The sequence below is a fragment of the Aegilops tauschii genome, chromosome 4 (genome assembly GCF_002575655.3).
Source record: "Aegilops tauschii subsp. strangulata cultivar AL8/78 chromosome 4, Aet v6.0, whole genome shotgun sequence".
Taxonomy (NCBI): domain Eukaryota; kingdom Viridiplantae; phylum Streptophyta; class Magnoliopsida; order Poales; family Poaceae; genus Aegilops; species Aegilops tauschii.
This window is the reverse complement of record NC_053038.3, coordinates 103,338,170-103,357,680: the sequence shown is the minus strand read 5'-3', so window position 1 is coordinate 103,357,680 and position 19,511 is coordinate 103,338,170. Positions and strand designations below refer to the sequence as shown.

Below are 19,511 nucleotides of genomic sequence, written 5' to 3'. Positions count from 1 at the left end.
TTGGCTAGATTTACATTGAAAGGTATCAGCATCTATAAATTCAAATAGATACAATAAAAATATGTTCTATGATGAGTGTAAGGATCTTGATTTATCTCTAGTAGCGACACATCCAATTTGAGCAGGCACACAACTACCCGGGACAAAGAAAATGCACAAATCTCAGCACCTTGGATTGTGTGGAGGACAATTTAGATGAGCCATTGCTAAATCTCAGCCAGGTTGACAAGGCCCTGCCCCCACCCCCACCTGCGGACCGCACGCAACCCGACATCAACGCCACCATCGCCGACGTGGTGGCCGAGCCCTTGAGCTTCCACGACGTCGGCGTCCAAGCCGGCGACGCCGCCCACACCCCCGCGGCCGGCGAAGATCCCAACCCCTCGTGCATGCAGCCGGACCTCATCCTCGCCTGCCGCGCCCCTGTGCCCACGACGACCACGATGACGCAGCTGGGGCCGATCGCGCAGATGGTGCGACAAATGCAGATTGGGGGCCCCAGCGGCCTCTTTCAGGACGTGCCGTCCCCCATCATCGCCATCGCCCCCACGCGCCGAAGCTCCGCGCCGCTCAAGGCCAGGGTGTCCTCGACTCCCACTCGCCAGAGCGCGAGGCAGGCCGCGGCTCGCACCACTGTGCCGATGGCGCAGCGCGCCGCCCTACTGCTCATCAAGAAGCTCGGCCTGCTGGGGCCAACGGAGAAGATGACGGCCAAGGTCGCCCAGGCGCTTCGATGAGCCCCTCACTGACGAGGACATCGCCATCATCGCGAAGCTCACACGTCTCGACCTGGGCGCACTCTGCGTGGCGGGCGGGATGGCCGGACCTGAGGGCAGCGAGGAGGCCGCAGTTTAGTGGATCATGTTAGTCGATCATCGTTTTAGTCTCCGGCGGCGGCTGGCCTTAAGCCGGCTAGAGTTAGGTTCTCTCAATGTCATCTGTAATAGGCATAGTGGCATCGATCGGCGGCAGAACATCTTGGGGCGCATGGGAGGGTTCTGCCGCGCCCATGGTAGAAAGGATGTGTACTTCTTCGTTCGTCTTCTTAGTAGAATTTTATGCTTGTCAGAGAAACACCAGTGGCCATATGAGTAACACACCAAACCTAGTCATGATGAACTGGAACGTGCACGGCATGAACTCGCCGGCAAAGCGGGCTACTATCTGCGAGATCGCCAACAGCCACCGCGTATCCGTGCTCTGCCTGCAGGAGACGAAGATAGAAAACTGGTCCCCGGCCATTGTTTGCGAGTTAGGTGGTAGCTGTAAGTGCATCTAGGGCCCCTTAGTGATTTTGGTGTATTGAAGACATATAGGTTAAGGGACTAATGCGTTTGTGAGTGTACACAGGTCTATAAGTCTATTAGGAGTTTGATATTTATAGAGAAAGTCGGCCCCTAAAAATGAACGTCTTCAACTGAAGACTTTGGATTTCTGAAGACCTTCTAAAGACTTTGAAGATGAAGAAATTGGTGTGACCATGATGACTTGATATTCATGCGAGGAACATGAAGCGTGAAGACTTTAGTTTTTGTAGTTTCATTTTCTCTTTCTAGAGTCATAGGGAACACCGTACTGTTAAAGAGGGTCGAGGAAAAACTAAGGAAAAGTTTCCAAGTGATGCTCATCTCAAAATCCTACACCTACCAATCCCTTCGAGTGAAGCCATTGGAAATCTCATACAGTTCAGTCAAATTTCTTCAGTGACAGAGATGAAGTTCTTCTGGTCTCTGAGGAATTTGTTCTAACTGAGGAGTTAGGAATTTGCCAGTGCGGATTGGCTACAAGTGAGGAACATGATAGCCCTGAGGAATTTGAACCTCAAATTTCCGACCGTTGTTGTGCTACGCGCCAGCTGTCCCAAAATATCTACCCACCTAACGGTCATATCATTAAAGGGCATTTATGTCTTATCATGTCGGGCTACTCCCTAGGCTATAAATAGCCGCCCCCTACAACCACTAGCTGGTTGGCTGCTCCGAGAGAAACTGACATTTGTCATTGAGAGCATCCCATCCTCCGAGGACTTTGAGCAAAAATCATCAAGTGAGGAAAATCCAAACACAAACACCTACAAACCCAAAGTGATTGAGCATCACTGAAGAGATTGATCCTGTGTGGATCCGATGCTTGTTACCTTTGAAGACTGTGCATCTTTCAGACGGTTAGGCGTCATGGTCTAGAGCATCCAAGAGGAAATTGTGGATCGCCGAGTGACCGAGTTTGTGAAGGTTTGGAAGTCACCTGAAGACTTACCACGAGTGATTGGGCGAGGTCTGTGTGACCTTAGCTCAAAGAGAATACGGTGAGGAATGTGTGTCCTCAGGTTTAAATACCTAGCCGCTCCAACCAGACGTACAACTGTCACAACAGTTGGAACTGGTCTACCAAATCATTGTCTTCACCGAGCTAACTGGTTCTATTTTCTCAACCCTTCCATTTCCTCATTATTGTGTTGTGTGCTTGTTCATATCTGTTTGAAGACTTTGAAGAATTTATTCCTCCATGTTTGAAGTGCATTGAACGTGAATCTACTAATTCTTCACCTGAAAGTTCAAATGATTCTATTGTTGCAAATTCTTCAGCTGTCTCTGCTATCACTAATTCCTCATCTGAAGATATTGCTAGTATCACTGACAATGCATGGCTGAAGGAATTGTATATGACAGGCATGTACAAAAGCCTCAAAGGGCATCAGGCTCTTTGTGATGTGCTTAAAAAGCAGATCCTCAACAGGAACCCTAGGAAAGAGGAAATTGCCTTTGAGAGGAAACTCAATGCTGATGGAACATACTGGAAGCCTGAGCAGTATCCCAAAACCTCATGGGTTGCTGCAAAGGGACCTCTAGTAGATCCATCTACTTTATCTGGCTTTACATGTGAATCTCCTCATTCTTCTGATGAGTCATTTGATTCCAACTATGAACTGTTCAAAAATCAGAATGGTGAAGTATTTGCTAGATATGTTGGCACTAACTGCAGGAACGGTCCCCCCATGAAGAAAATCTGGGTTCCCAAAAGGTGCCTTGAAAGTCTTTAGGTGAATGTCATCATGACACCACCTGTGAAGAACAGGAACCCCAGATCCAATCCTTCATATGTACCAAATTCTTCATATGGACCCAAGTCCTCATACGGACCAAATTCCTCACGTGGATCAAATTCCTCAAAAGGATCAAAGTCCTCATATGAACATCATCGTGCTAACACTTCTGTTTCACAGGAAAGAACTAAGGGTTATGAATATGTGCATTATTCTTCAAACCATTATGTTCATAAGTCCTCGGAGAATTTCTTTGCTTATTCATATGCTTACCCTAACCCCTCTTATGTGAAACGAAGTGGACTGGCTTCTATGCCACCTTTCTCTTATGGAGCTCGCAGAATGATGAACTCTTTGCCACCCCTCCAGATGTGGGTGGTGAAGAAAAAGAACTAATGTCTTATGCAGGGCCAGGTCTCCAGACGAACTTAAGCGTATGAAAAATTTGCTGGAGACCTGAATATGCTTGAAAGGACGCAAGCTAATCACGAAGAAATGAATTTTCATTTCTCACGTCCTCATACTACTTTATCTGTACTCTTGCTTGATGAAATTGATATGACGAATTTGATATCATATTCTTCACTGATGAAGTATATGAGTTCGTAAGCTGCACTAATTCATCTGCAGGATGATCAATCGAAAGCCACTGAGTGGGTCCTTGATAGTGGATGTACAAATCACATAACTGGTGACAAGAACTTATTGATGGACGCTCCCTTATCTCCATCACATCTGAAGCATATCACCTACGCTGACAAAGGCAAAAGCAAGGTATTGGGTCTAGGTAAGGTTGCGATCTCAAAGGATCGACACATGTACAAAGTCATGCTTGTCGAGTCCTTAGGATTCAACCTCATGTCAGTCTCAATGCTTTGTGATCTTGATATGGTTGTTATCTTTGGCAAGTATCGTTGTGTTGTGATCATGGAAGCTGACCATTCCAAAGTCTTCGAAGGCTTTACGAGAGGAGACCTGTATATTGTTGATTTCTCTACAGGACCACAGCCCGCTATATGCCTACTTGCAAAAGCTTCAGAAGGCTGGCTATGGCATCGACGACTTGGTCATGCTGGCATGAGGAACTTGCACAAGCTCGCGAAGAAGAAGCATGTCATTGGCATTGAGAATGTCAAATTCCTCAAGGATCACCTATGCGGTGCTTGTGAAGCTGGAAAGATGACCAAGGCCAAGCATCCAGCGAAGACTATCATTACTACCACTGGTCCATTTGAATTGCTTCACATGGATCTCTTTGGACCTAACCATTATTCTGCATTCACCAATGAAGCATCTCTATATGGCTTTGTTATTTTTGATGATTACTCCCATTACACATGGGTACATATCGTCACTTACAAACGTGAAGTGCAGGAAGTCTTCAAACGATTTTCCTCGAGGGCTTCTGATACGTCTCCAACGTATCTATAATTTTTGATTGTTCCATGCTATTATATTATCTGTTTTGGATGTTTAATGGGCTTTATTATACACTTTTATATTATTTTTGGGACTAACCTACTAACCAAAGGCCCAGTGCAAATTGCTGTTTTTTTGCCTATTTCAGTGTTTCGCAGAAAAGGAATATCAAACGGAATCCAAACGGAATGAAACCTTCGGGAGAGTGATTTTTTTGGAACAAACGCAATCCAGGAGACTTGGAGTGGACGTCAAGAAAGAACCGAGGAGGCCACGAGGCAGGAGGGCGCGCCCAGGGGGTAGGCGCGCCCCCCACCCACGTGGGCCCCTCGTGGCTCCCCTGACCGACTTCTTTCGCCTATATATACTCACATACCCCGAAAACATCCAGGAGCACCACTAAACCCTATTTCCACCGCCGCAACCTTCTGTACCCATGAGATCCCATCTTGGGGCCTTTTCCGGCGCTCCACCGGAGGGGGAATCAATCATGGAGGGATTCTACACCACCACCATAGCCTCTTCGATGATGTGTGAGTAGTTTACCACAGACCTTCGGGTCCATAGTTATTAGCTAGATGGCTTCTTCTCTCTCTTTGGATCTCAATACAAAGTTCTCCTCGATCTTCTTGGAGATCTATTCGATGTAATTCTTTTTACGGTGTGTTTGTCGAGATCCGATGAATTCTGGGTTTATGATCAAGATTATCTATGAACAATATTTGAATCTCCTCTGAATTCTTTTATGTGTGATTTCTTATCTTTGCAAGTCTCTTCGAATTATCAGTTTGGTTTGGCCTACTAGGTTGATCTTTCTTGCAATGGGAGAAGTGCTTAGCTTTGGGTTCAATCTTGCGGTGTCCTTTCCCAGTGACAGCAGGGGCAGCAAGGCATGTATTGTATTGTTGCCATCGAGGGTTTATATCATTTTGCTTGAGTTTATCCCTCTACATCATGTCATCTTGCCTAATGCGTTACTCTGTTCTTATGAACTTAATACTCTAGATGCATGCTGGATAGCGGTCGATGTGTGGAGTAATAGTAATAGATGCAGAATCGTTTCGGTCTACTTGTCACGGACGTGATGCCTATATACATGATCATGCCTAGATATTCTCATAACTATGCACTTTTCTATCAATTGCTCGACAGTAATTTGTTCACCCACCGTAGATGCTATCTTGAGAGAAGCCACTAGTGAAACCTATAGCCCCTGGGTCTATTTTCCATCATATAAATTTCCATTATATTTTACTTTGCAATCTTTACTTTCAATCTATATCATAAAAATACCAAAAATATTTATCTTATTATCTCTATCAGATCTCACTTTTGCAAGTGGCCGTGAAGGGGTTGACAATGCCTTTATCGCGTTGGTTGCAAGGTTCTTATTTTTTGTGTAGGTACAAGGCGACTTGCGTGTAGTCTCCTACTGGATTGATACCTTGGTTCTCAAAAACCGAGGGAAATACTTACGCTACTTTGTTGCATCACCCTTTCCTCTTTAAGGGAAAACCAACGTAGTGCTCAAGAGGTAGCAAGAAGGATTTCTGGCGCCGTTGCCGGGGAGATCTAAGCCAAGTCAAGTCAAGTCAAGACATACCAAGTACCCATCACAAACTCTTATCACTGGCATTACATTATTTGCCATTTGCCTCTTGTTTTCCTCCCCCCACTTCACCTTTGCCTTTTCTTCGCCCCTCTTCCGTTCGTCTTTTTAGTTTGCGTGTGTTGCCATGTGCCTTCTATGTGCTTGCATATTTGATTGCTAGAAATCTATTGATATGGATCCTCATCCCCTTGCTAATCTTTTTAAGAGATCCAATTATGATGAACCAATTGCTAGTGAGTTGTGTGCACTAGATTATCTTTATGAGGTTTTGCTTGAAATTCGTGAATCTGAAAATTGTGATGAAGAGATTCACGATAGCTACTTGAATAAAAAGCATGATTGCAATGATTTTACTATAAATGCTCTTGATGTCAATTGTGCTAATAATATGCAAAACCCTAAGCTTAGGGATGCTTGTTTTGCTATGTCTACTACTTGTTGCAATGATCATGATTGGGGTGATTCTTCTTATGATCTTGAAAATTTATTTAAGCCCCATGATGAATATGAGATTGATAATAGTGTTTGCAATATTATTGAAAGTGGGTTTGGAAGAGTGTCAACTTTATATCCCACATTTGGAGAATGTTCAATCTTATGATTTTTTTGATAAAAGTGGGTTTGGAGAGGTCATGATTTTAGCTAATGTTAATCCCACTATTTCGGAAGAGTGTCAACTTTGCATGCATGTGGATCGTGTTGAAAATATTTTATGTGATAGCTATTTGTTGAATTTGCTTATGATCCCACATGTAATTATTATGAGAGAGGAAAATATAATTGTAGAAATTTTCATGTTACCAAATTACCTCTCGTTATGTTGAGATTGCTATTGTTTCTTTCCGCTTCCTTGCATATGCTAGTTTTTGCTTGTCTTGATAATTTGTTTGCTTATAAAATGCCTATGCATAGGAAGTATTTTAGACTTAGATGTGTTTGACACGTACTATATGATGCTCTCTTTGTGCTTCAATTCTTGCCTTCGTGTGAGCATCATTGAAATCTCAATGCCTAGCTAGGGGCGTTAAACGATAGCGCTTGTTGGGAGGCAACCCAATTTTATTTTTGTTTCTTGCTTTTTGTTTCTGTTTAGTAATAAATAATTCATCTAGCCTCTGTTTATATGTGTTTTCATGTTTCAAATTAGTTTTTGTGCCAAGTAGGACCTTTGGAAAGACTTGGGTGAAGTCTTTATGATCTTGCTGTAAAAAACAGAAACTTTAGCGCTCAAGAGATTAGCTTCCATTTTTTTACTGGAGAGTGCTTTTAGGTTGATTCTTTTTGAAGATGATTAATAGACAAATTACTCACGTCCACCAATTTATTTCAGAATTTTTGGAGTTCCAGAAGTATACGTTTGATACAGATTACTACAGACTGTTCTGTTTTTGACAGATTATGTTATTCGTGTGTTGTTTGCTTATTTTGATGAATCTATGGCTAGTATCGGGGGGTATGAACCATAGAGAAGTTGGAATACAGTAGGTTTAACACCAATGTAAATAAATAATGAGTTCATTACAGTACCTTGAAGTGGTGGTCTGTTTTCTTTCACTAACGGAGCTCATGAGATTTTCTGTTGAGTTTTGTGTTGTGAAGTTTTCAAGTTTTGGGTAAAGATTTGATGGATTATGGAATAAGGAGTGGCAAGAGCCTAAGATTGAGGATGCCCAAGGAACCTCAAGGAAAAATTCAAGGACAACCAAAATCCTAAGCTTGGGGATGCCCCGGAAGGCATCCCCTCTTTCGTCTTCGTCCATCGGTAACTTTACTTGATGCTATATTTTTATTCACCACATGATATGTGTTTTGCTTGGAGCGTCTTGTATGATTTGAGTCTTTGATTTTTAGTTTACCACAATCATCCTTGCTGTACACACCTTTTGGTAGAGACACACATGAATCGGAATTTATTAGAATACTCTATGTGCTTCACTTATATCTTTTGAGCTAGATAATTTTGCTCTAGTGCTTCACTTATATCTTTTTAGAGCACGGTGGTGGTTTTATTTTATAGAAATTATTGATCTCTCATGCTTCACTTATATTATTTTGAGAGTCCTTTAGAACAACATGGTAATTTGATTTGGCTATAAAATTAGTCCTAATATGATAGGCATCCAAGATTGGTATAATAAAAACTTTCATATAAAGTGCATTGAATACTATGGGAAGTTTGATACTTGATAATTGTTTTGAGATATGAAGATGGTAATATTAGAGGCGTGATAGTTGAGTAGTTGTGAATTTGATAAATACTTGTGTTGAAGTTTGCAAGTCCCGTAGCATGCACGTATGGTAACCGTTGTGTAACAAATTTGAAGCATGAGGTGTTTCTTTGATTGTACTCCTTATGAGTGGCGGTCGGGGACGAGCGATGGTCTTTTCCTACCAATCTATCCCCCTAGGAGCATGCGCGTAGTGCTTGGTTTTTGATGACTTATAGATTTTTGCAATAAGTATGTGAGTTCTTTATGACTAATGTTGAGTCCATGGATTATACGCACTCTCACCTTTCCATCATTGCTAGCCTCTTCGGTACCGTGCATTGCCCTTTCTCACCTTGAGAGTTGGTGCAAACTTCGCCGGTGCATCCAAACCCCGTGATATGATACGCTCTATTACACATAAACCTCCTTATATCTTCCTCAAAACAGCCACCATACCTACCTATTATGGCATTTCCATAGCCATTCCGAGATATATTGCCATGCAACATTCCACCATTTCATTTATTATGACACGCTTCGTCATTGTCATATTGCCTTACATGATCATGTATTTGACATCGTATATGTGGCAAAGCCACCATGCATAATTTATCATACATGTCACTCTTGATTCATTGCCCATCCCGGTACACCGCCGGAGGCATTCATATAGAGTCACATTTTGTTCTAGTATCGAGTTGTAATCATTGAGTTGTAAATAAATAGAAGTGTGATGATCATCATTAACATAGCATTGTCCCAAATAAAAAAATAAAAAAGGAGAAAGGCCAAAAAAAGGCCCAAAAAAAGAAAGAAAAAAAGGAAAATAAATAAAAAGGGACAATGCTACTATCTTTTTTTTCCACACTTGTGCTTCAAAGTAGCAGCATGATCTTTATGATAGAGAGTCTCTTGTTTTGTCACTTTCATATACTAGTGGGAATTTTTCATTATAGAACTTGGCTTGTATATTCCAACAATGGGCTTCCTCAAGTGCCCTAGGTCTTCGTGAGCAAGCAAGTTGGATGCACACCCACTTAGTTTCTTTTGTTGAGCTTTCATACATTTATAGCTCTAGTGCATCTGTTGCATGGCAATCCCTACTCCTTGCATTGACATCAATTGATGGGCATCTCCCTAGCCCGTTGGTTAGCCGCGTCAATGTGAGACTTTCTCCTTTTTTGTCTTCTCCACATAACTCCCATCATTATATTCTATTTCACCCATAGTGCTATATCCATGGCTCATGCTCATGTATTGCGTGAAGGTTGAAAAAGTTTGAGATTACTAAAGTATGAAACAATTGCTTGGCTTGTCATCGGGGTTGTGCATGATGAGAGCATTCTTGTGTGACGAAAATGGAGCATGACCAAACTATATGATTTTGTAGGGATGAACTTTCTTTGGCCATGTTATTTTAAGAAGACATGATTGCTTAGTTAGTATGCTTGAAGTATTATTATTTTTATGTCAACATTAAACTTTTATCTTGAATCTTTCGGATCTGAACATTCATGCCACAATAAAGAAAATTACATTGAAAATATGCTAGGTAGCATTCCACATCAAAAATTCTGTTTTTATCATTTACCTACTCGAGGACGAGCATGAATTAAGCTTGGGGATGCTTGATACGTCTCCAACGTATCTATAATTTTGATTGTTCCATGCTATTATATTATCTGTTTTGGATGTTTAATGGGCTTTATTATACACTTTTATATTATTTTTAGGACTAACCTACTAACCAAAGGCCCAGTGCAAATTGCTATTTTTTTGCCTATTTCAGTGTTTTGCAGAAAAGGAATATCAAACGGAATCCAAACGGAATGAAACCTTCGGGAGAGTGATTTTTGGAACAAACGCAATCCAGGAGACTTGGAGTGGACGTCAAGAAAGAACCGAGGAGGCCACGAGGCAGGAGGGCGCGCCCAGGGGGGTAGGTGCGCCCCCCACCCTCGTGGCTCCCTTGCCCGACTTCTTTCGCCTATATATACTCATATACCCCGAAAACATCCAGGAGCACCATGATACCCTATTTCCACCGCCGCGACCTTCTTTACCCATGAGATCCCATCTTGGGGCCTTTTCCGGCGCTCCGCCGGAGGGGGAATCGATCACGGAGGGCTTCTACATCAACACCATAGCCTCTCCGATGATGTGTGAGTAGTTTACCACAGACCTTCGGGTCCATAGTTATTAGCTAGATGGCTTCTTCTCTCTCTTTGGATCTCAATACAAAGTTCTCCTCGATCTTCTTGGAGATCTATTCGATGTAATTCTTTTTACGGTGTGTTTGTCGAGATCCGATGAATTCTGGGCTTATGATCAAGATTATCTATGAACTATATTTGAATCTCCTCTGAATTCTTTTATGTGTGATTTCTTATCTTTGCAAGTCTCTTCGAATTATCAGTTTGGTTTGGCCTACTAGGTTGATCTTTCTTGCAATGGGAGAAGTGCTTAGCTTTGGGTTCAATCTTGCGGTGTCCTTTCCCAGTGACAGCAGGGGCAGCAAGGCACGTATTGTATTGTTGCCATCGAGGATAAAAATATGGGGTTTATATCATTTTGCTTGAGTTTATCCCTCTACATCATGTCATCTTACCTAATGCGTTACTCTGTTCTTATGAACTTAATACTCTAGATGCATGCTGGATAGCGGTCGATGTGTGGAGTAATAGTAGTAGATGCAGAATCGTTTCGGTCTACTTGTCACGAACGTGATGCCTATATACATGATCATGCGTAGATATTCTCATAACTATGCACTTTTCTATCAATTGCTCGACAGTAATTTGTTCACCCACCGTAGATGCTATCTTAAGAGAAGCCACTAGTGAAACCTATGGCCCCGGGTCTATTTTCCATCATATAAGTTTCCAATCTATTTTACTTTGCAATCTTTACTTTCAATCTATATCATTAAAATACCAAAAATATTTATCTTATTATCTCTATCAAATCTCACTTTTGCAAGTGGTCATGAAGGGATTGACAACCCCTTTATCGCGTTGGTTGCAAGGTTCTTATTTGTTTGTGTAGGTACAAGGCGACTTGCGTGTAGTCTCCTACTGGATTGATACCTTGGTTCTCAAAAACTGAGGGAAATACTTACGCTACTTTGCTGCATCACCCTTTCCTCTTCAAGGGAAAACCAACACAGTGCTCAAGAGGTAGCAGCTTCAACCAACTTTGGTGTGAAGATCAAGCACATCAGAAGTGACAATGGAACTGAGTTCAAGAATACTGGTCTTGATGACTATCTTGATGAACTTGGTATTACTCATGAGTTATCTGCTTCTTATACTCCTCAGCAAAATGGCGTCGTGGAGCGCAAGAACAAGACTCTTGTTGAGATGGCTCGCACTATGCTTGATGAATACAAGACACCTCGTCATTTCTAGACTGAGGCAATTGATACTGCCTGCCACATCATCGACATGGTATATCTTCACAAATTCTTCAAGAAGACTGCATATGAACGCCTCACTGACAAGAGACCCAATGTGAGTTATTTCAAAGTCTTCGGTGCTAAATGTTGGATTAGAGATCCTCATCACAATTCTAAATTTGCACCGAAAGCACATGAAAGTTTTATGCTTGGTTACGAAAGGACTCGCACACCTACAGAGTATTCAACAATGTTCACCACAAGGTTGTTGAACTGTAGATGTGCGGTTTGATGAAACTAATGGCTTGCAAAGAGAGCACCTACCTCCTGTGCTAGATGAACAGTCACCTGAGGAAATAATCAAGTTTAAGGCTACTGAGGATGTTATTCCTACCGAAGAATCTGCTGAAGAAGTCATTCCAGACCGTGAAGAACATCATGCTGGTGCACCTGAGGAAAATGGCTCTGAAGAAAATGCTGAGCAAATTCCTCATTGTCAACCAGCTCATCCCCGCGTTGCAAATGAATTGCATATTGAGAAAATCATCAGCGACATCAACGCACCAGGTCCTGTCACATGCTCAAAAGCATCACATTTGTCTAACTTTTGTGGGCACTTTGCTTTCGTCTCTATCACAGAGCCCCCTAAGGTAGATGAATCATTTCTGGAGCCTGAGTGGATTCAAGCTATGCAAGAGGAATTGCATCAATTCAAGCTCAACAACATCTGGGAGCTTGTCAAGCGACCAGATCCTCGCAAGCACAATATCATTGGCACAAAGTGGATCTACCGCAACAAGCAAGATGAAAATGGCCTTGTGGTGAGGAATAAGGCACGACTTGTAGCTCAAGGCTACACACAGGTTGAAGGAATTGATTTCGATGAAACTTTTGCACCTGTTGCTAGACTTGAAGCTATTCGCATGTTACTTGCTTATGCTAACCATCATAATATCATCTTATATCAAATGGATGTGAAAAGTGCATTCCTCAATGGTAAGCTTGAGGAAGAAGTATATGTTGCTCAACCACTAGGTTTTGAAGATCCAAAGCATCCTGACAAAGTCTTCAGACTCAATAAGGCCCTCTATGGCCTCAAGCAGGCCCCTCGGGCGTGGTATAATACTTTGAAGGAATTCCTCATGAAGAAAGGCTTCAAAACCGGTTCACTTGACCCAACACTCTTCACCAAAACCTATAATGATGAATTATTCGTGTGCCAAATATATGTTGATGACATTATCTTTGGCTGTACTAACCAATGTTACAGTGATGAATTTGCCTATATAATGAGTGAAGAATATCAAATGTCTATGATGGAAGAATTGAAATTCTTCTTAGGTCTTCATATTCGTCAACAGCGCAATGGCATATTCATATCTCAGAAGAAATACCTCAAGGATATATTGAGGAAATTTGGCATGCCAGACTGCAAAGGCATCAAAATCCCTATGCCCACAAATGGCCATCTTTGCACTGATGAAAATGGTATTGACTTTGATCAAAAGGTCCGCTCCATGATTGGCTCTTTATTGTATTTATGTGCATCTAGGATAGATATTATGCTTAGTGTTTGCATGTGTGCCCGCTTTCAAGCTACACCGAAGGAATCACACCATAAGGCTGTGAAGCATATTCTTTGATATCTAGCTCACACTCCAACACTTGAATTATGGTATCCCAAGGGCTCGGCTTTTGATCTCATTGGATATTCAAACTCTGACTATGCTGGTGATCGTGTGGACCGCAAGTCAACATCTGGCACATGCCATTTCCTCGGGCGATCCTTGGTCTGTTGGTCCTCGGAGAAACAGAATTGCAACTTTCTACTGCTGAAGCTGAGTACATTGCTGCTGGTTCGTGCTGTGCTCAATTGCTATGGATGAAGCAAACCCTCAAGGACTACGACATCAACGTGAAGAATGTGCCTCTCTACTGTGACAATGAGAGTGCCATCAAGATTGCTCATAACCCAGTTCAGCACTCGAAGACAAAGCACATTCAGATTCGTCATCATTTTCTTCGTGATCATGTTTTGAAGGGCGACATCTCAGTCGAGCACGTGAAGACTGAAGAATAGCTAGCCGATATCTTCACAAATCCCTTTGATGAGAAGAGATTTAGCAAGTTGCGGTGTGAGCTAAATATCTTAGGATCTTCGAATGTCCTTTGAAAAGGACACACATCCTAACACTTATGCAAAGTTGATGACTTACATGCGCAACACACGGAGTAACGTTTTTCTTCAATCAATGAAGACTAACACCCTAAGTGTGAAGAAATTAACGAAGAGTTTGATTCTCAGAACCCTACGACAATTGTATGCGGTGTCTGAAATCAGCACTCTTATACGGTGGGTTACGCCACCAACAAAAGTTGAAAATCTTCAATTTGAGTTTTTCTTCATTTTTGAAATTCCTCAGTTGTTCAATTTCTTCAACTTTGCATTACCTTCACTGCTTCTGTCGTTTTTCTTCATTATATTAGCAGAATAATTATTCTGATAACACTTCCGCACTGCATGCTCAATGCAAGTGCACGTCATTGTTTGAACCAAGTGTGCTGCAGTACTCACGCGAGTGAACTTCTTGTCGCAAAAAACTGCACGTTGTGTTTTTTTGGTACTTTTTTGCTCTAGTTTTTTAACTGTTTATCGGAACGAGGCGTGTAATATACCATTGAAAAGCTATGGATTAGGCGCAACTTCGCCATGTTGAACACTTTTCGAGATTCCTCGCGGTTTAAGAGCTGTTTTAAAAACGGTGCGGCGGATGACGAGTGGCAGCGAGCGTATTTTTTGTGATTTTTTAAACCGCTTGTCGGAATGAAGCAAATGATACACCGTTGAAAAGATATCGTTGAGGCGCATCTTTTTCATATCTATTATTTTCTCTAATTCGTTACGGTTTAAGAGCAGTTTCAAATTTACTAAATCGCGGAATTCTGTTTTTAAAAAAATTCAAAATTTAGGTAATGTTTTCGCTCCAGTTTTTTGACCGTTTGCCAAAACGAGGCGTGTAATATACTGTTGAAAAGCTATGGACGAGGCGCAACTTTCACATGTTAAAATGTTTTTGAGATTCCTTATGGTTTTAAGTTAATTTTGAAAATCTTGCGACGGATGACGAGTGGCAGCGGCCGTTTTCGCAAAAAATTTACAAACTGCTGGTCAGAATGATTCAAACGATACGCCGTTGGAAAGATATCGACGAGGCGCAACTTTTTCATGTAGAACACTCTCTCTAATTCTTTGCGGTTTAAGAGGAATTTTGAATTTACCGAAATGCGGACACTATTTTTCGCGACACCCAAATCGACGTGCGTACTTCATCCGACTAAAAACTGCACTGCATCGGACGAAAAACCACACTGCATCAGATGGGTAAGAGAACTGCATGGTTTCTTTTATTCAAACATAATTTTTTCAAGGACGAGGAAGTGGACCGCACTTCATGTCAGCCGTAAGTGAACCGCAAAACTATCGAGCAGTGAACCTCATTACTTTTTTTGTCGTTTCGGTAACATTTTTTTCTTTACACTTACGAGATGAACAACATCATACGCCCGACCGCACTGCTTTAGACTAAAAACCGCACGGCATCAGACGGCAAAAGAACTTCATATTTTTCTAAATGCATTTTGTTTTAAATGTAGTGCACTGAAAAGTCCTTCGAAGTGGACTTTTTTTAAGACCAAAGTGTATCGCATTTTGGATTTTTTTAAATGCATTTTGGTTTAAATGGAGTGTACTAAAATGTCCTTCGTAATGGACTTTTTGTAAGACCAAAGTGCACTGAATTTTGTATATTTTCTTAAATGATTTTTTTCTAAATGGAGTGTACTGAAGAGTCCTTCATAGTGGACTTTTTTAGACCAAAGTGCACCTCATTTGCCTTTTTTTAATGTATTTTTGGTCTAAATGAAGTGTACTGAAAACTCCTTCATAGTGGGCTTTTTTAGGACCAAAGTGCACTGTATTTGCATGTTTTTTTAAATGGATTTTGTTCTAAATGGAGTGTAATGAAGAGTCCTGCATCAGACAGACAAGTGAACCATTCAATTGAGGCTATAAATGCGCCTCGACTACATAGTCGATGCTAACGAATTGCATTAAGTTTTCTGTCTTTTTCCAAAAACAAAATATCAATGCAGTGCGTTCCTCCAAACAACAAAATGAAACTTGAGATGCTTCTCTTTTGTTACCAAGCGCACTGCAAATGATTTCCAAAAAAGAACTACATTGTCGACTCAGCCGAACTGCGGCAAAGCACCAAGTAGCAAAAAACAAGTACTAAAATGGCCGCAGGAACTCCACTTCCTCTGCCTCTGCTTCTGAAAATATGGAACACGGGGTTCAGAACTGCTGCATTTTTACATCTAAACCGCTCGAGGCAAGTGAAGCCTCCTCTGTAACTCGTTCAACCCGACAGGGGAGCTCCGGGGCGTATCACGACGTCGTACCTGACAGGGCAAACAGTTAGCTTCATGGATCGACCGCCGTGCTTATGGGAATCAAATTGATGCTCCTTGAGAGCACCACACTACAAGGACTCACACCTGTGGACCACATGGTGTGCACCAGCGGACTGCCCCATGTGCGCAGAGGCCATTGACCTCATCGCGGGGCAGAAGAAGGAGGCGCTGGACGGGCGGGCGTCGACCCAGCCGTGCTTGCAGGAGGCCGTCGAGGGGAGAGGATGGACGGCGGGGATCATAGACGAAAAGGATCTCGTCGGAGCAAGCTCGCCTCGATAGACTGGGTGGACGAGAGACAGCCATGTCAGAGCAGAGAAGTTCGATCTCGCGAGATCCGACGCTGTCCGTGGGATCCTGCATAGGGGGCGGCGTTGATCCGACGCCCACACTCAGCGCGCTGCACGCACGCGCCCACCGGACTGCACGTGCTCGCCATCCGCACCGCACGGCACGTGCTCGCCGTCCGTCCGCACTGCACGTGCTAGCTGGATGTGATGGGGCTGGCCGTGGAGCCGCCCGAACTGCATTTTTGCAAGCCGCGATGACGATTTTTGCATCCGCTTGCAAAGAGATCGCCCAAGGCTGCACCCACGCGAGCACTGAATGGCATTACGCGCGCCTCCGAGCTGCACTGCCACAATGGCCGAACTGCCTGCGCCGTACTGCATGTTCCTCAACGGTGACGCAGAACGAGGCGAGGGGATGGTCGACGAGGCCGGGAGATGGCAGGGGCAGCGGCGTCGAGGTGGTGTTCCTCCCTCTCCACCGCCCGCGCAGTACCAGCGCCACCGCCGCGCGTGTCCGGTGTAGCACGCCGGGCGGCAGATCTGGCTGAACGGCGGCTGGATCCGACACGAGAAACGCAGTGACTGCCGGATCCAGAGTGGCGGCGGGGAGGAAGATGGCTAGAACAGCGTCGTGCGGTGGGGTGGTGGTGGTCGTGGGCGCAGTAGGCGGTGGCCGGGCGGAGGGGTGGGAGGCGGTGGCCGGGCGGCGCCAGCCATCCAGCGGGCCAGCTGGGGAGGAGGCAGGACGGAGGCGTCGGTCCTTGGAGGGGAGCATGGAGTCGCTGGTCGTCGAGATGGTCGACCAGGGGGCAGCACGGGGCCGGTGCTTCTGCAGCCGTCTGGCGCGGGGGCGGGGCAGATTGGAGGTCGGTGTGGTGGGAGGCGGTGGCCGACGCTGCGGGAGGAGGGGGTCTGGATGTTGTGGGGTGGGGTGCCTCGCGGCGGAAGGTGGTGGCGGGTGGAGGTGGGGGAAGGGGAGGGAAGGTAAAGGCAGCGGGGGAGGAAGATGGGCGACACTGGTGGCTAGCCGCCGGCTAGGATTTGAGTGCGGGGAGGGGGAAGAAGGTGGGTAGGAGTGGGATGGGTGCGGGGTGGGTGCGGTTTTTCTGTTTTATTCGTGTAGTTTGGGTGTTCGGATGGGTGTCATCAGAATAAGCTGAAGTGTTATTAGAATAAGGTCTTAAAGGGTGTTATCATAATAGACCCATCCTATATATATAAGTTTATGTCCTCTACAGCATTCACTTATTGCTAATGCTTCAAGTTGCTTTTTTCTGCTAAGTGAATGTGATCGGACCCTTCCCCCTCTATGCTAAACCCAACCCAGTCTGTTCACAAATTCTTCATGTGCGTTCTATTTGAAACCTGTTCAAAATCTTCACTGTGTCCTTGTGAGCTGAAGAATTTGCGAATGAAACCTTAAAATATTCTAATCTGAATTTTTGGCTTTTGCCGCTCAAACCGTTCCACATTCCACGATATGTTTATCCTATTCACCCACGATCTCACACGATCTCCACCTCACAATACGTGGGTGACACATGTCGCACAAATGAGAAGGGTCAGGGGCACGTTCGTCCATTTTTCTCGGGCGAGCGGTTTTTCACCTCCGTTATAAATACCCCTCACCCTCCTCAGACTGTCTTTACTCCGCTCGACCTCACTCCCTCGCTTGAGCTCTCAAAACCTAGCGCCGCCGCTACTTCCATCGTCACCGGTGATGAAGAGCTTCGCTGCCTCGACCTCGTCGCCGTCGTACTCGCGCCGGCCGCGGATTTCTTCACTCCGCCGCCGCCGTAGCTGTCTTCCTCAGCCAAGTTAGGGCGTGGAAGATCTGAATTGACGAGCTTCAAATCTACTATTCTCAGTTCGTCGAGTTCTTCGTCAAGGGTAATTAAAAGTCATTTTTACTGCCCTTGTTGATTCATATGATTTCTACAAAATCTTCAAAAAGTGTTTATTCTTCAATCTTCTCACTCTAAACACCTCACACAAACATCTGTTCTTGATCTGTTTCCCTAAGCAACGTTTTTCTTCAATATTCCTCAATTGTGTGGATTTTCGATCTATACAACTCTGGAACCTAAGACAAAGAACGCTTAGTGAAATTCCTCAAGACACATCTGGTCAAATTCCTCAAACTTGTTCTTTTTGCAAAAACTTCTGAGAACGCATATGACCTCTTCAAATTCTTCGCACCTAAACTTTGTTCACAGGTACACATGTCCGCTGCTGAATCTCTAGGTTCTCATCAACTTAACTCATTTGCAGCGTTCCTCGAAGAAAAGTTGCATACCTCGTCAGAAAATTCTATTGTTCAGATTCCTCAGCTGAAGAAAATGGCTGATGGCAAGAAACCTCAGAAGGGAGGGAAGAAACCTGAAGTCAACACTGCGTTTGAGATTCCGGATGACATCTATGCATGGTACTGCACTCCTCCTCATGAAACGAAGAATGAGCGCAAAGTGCACATTCAGAAGATAGAGAGGAGATGGGCCAGGGAATGGAGGGAATATCGCTATGTCACTCCAAAGTACATGAAGAAATTTGCTGTACACCCCCCATGCCCAAGACCTCCACTGGCACCTGGCCAAGAAGCTGATCCCTCAAGCATCAGACGTGGTGAGGAATTTCCCGCTGAATGGGCCAAGCGTCAAGCTAAACTGGCAAAAGAGACAGTGAAGAAATTCAATGAAGATTCTGCTGCTGCCACTACTGAGGCCTCTACTAGCAAGCCTAAGAAGGCTATGCCCAAGAAGCCCGCACACAAGCCCAGTGATTCTGCTTCAATGCCCTCACGGCCAAGCACCTCAGCAATGCCCTCACGGCCCAGTTTTGCAAAGCCCTCACAGAAAATTCCTCATGATGCTCCTGCTCCTGCAAAGTCCTCAGCTCCTCCGACAAAGTCCTCAGCACCTATGCATCTTGCCTCGTGTCAAAGGACCACAGGAAAATCAATTGCCTCAGGAGCCTCTGCAAGTTCTTCAGTTCCTCCGCATTCCTCAACAGGCCCCACTCTGCTGAAGACCAAGGCCACTGCTGGACGAGGCACTAGACCAAGTCCTCACCA

General features: G+C 44.0%; 1 long non-coding RNA gene across 1 annotated transcript; it reads right to left on the bottom strand.

Moving 5' to 3' along the window:
* Nucleotides 1-15,738: 15,738 nt before the first annotated feature.
* Nucleotides 15,739-17,523, bottom strand: LOC120962790 (uncharacterized). Its single transcript, XR_005753756.3, has 2 exons — nt 16,236-17,523; nt 15,739-16,139 (listed from the first exon to the last, which is right to left on the bottom strand). It is a non-coding gene; the product is annotated as an uncharacterized lncRNA (long non-coding RNA).
* Nucleotides 17,524-19,511: the final 1,988 nt, after the last annotated feature.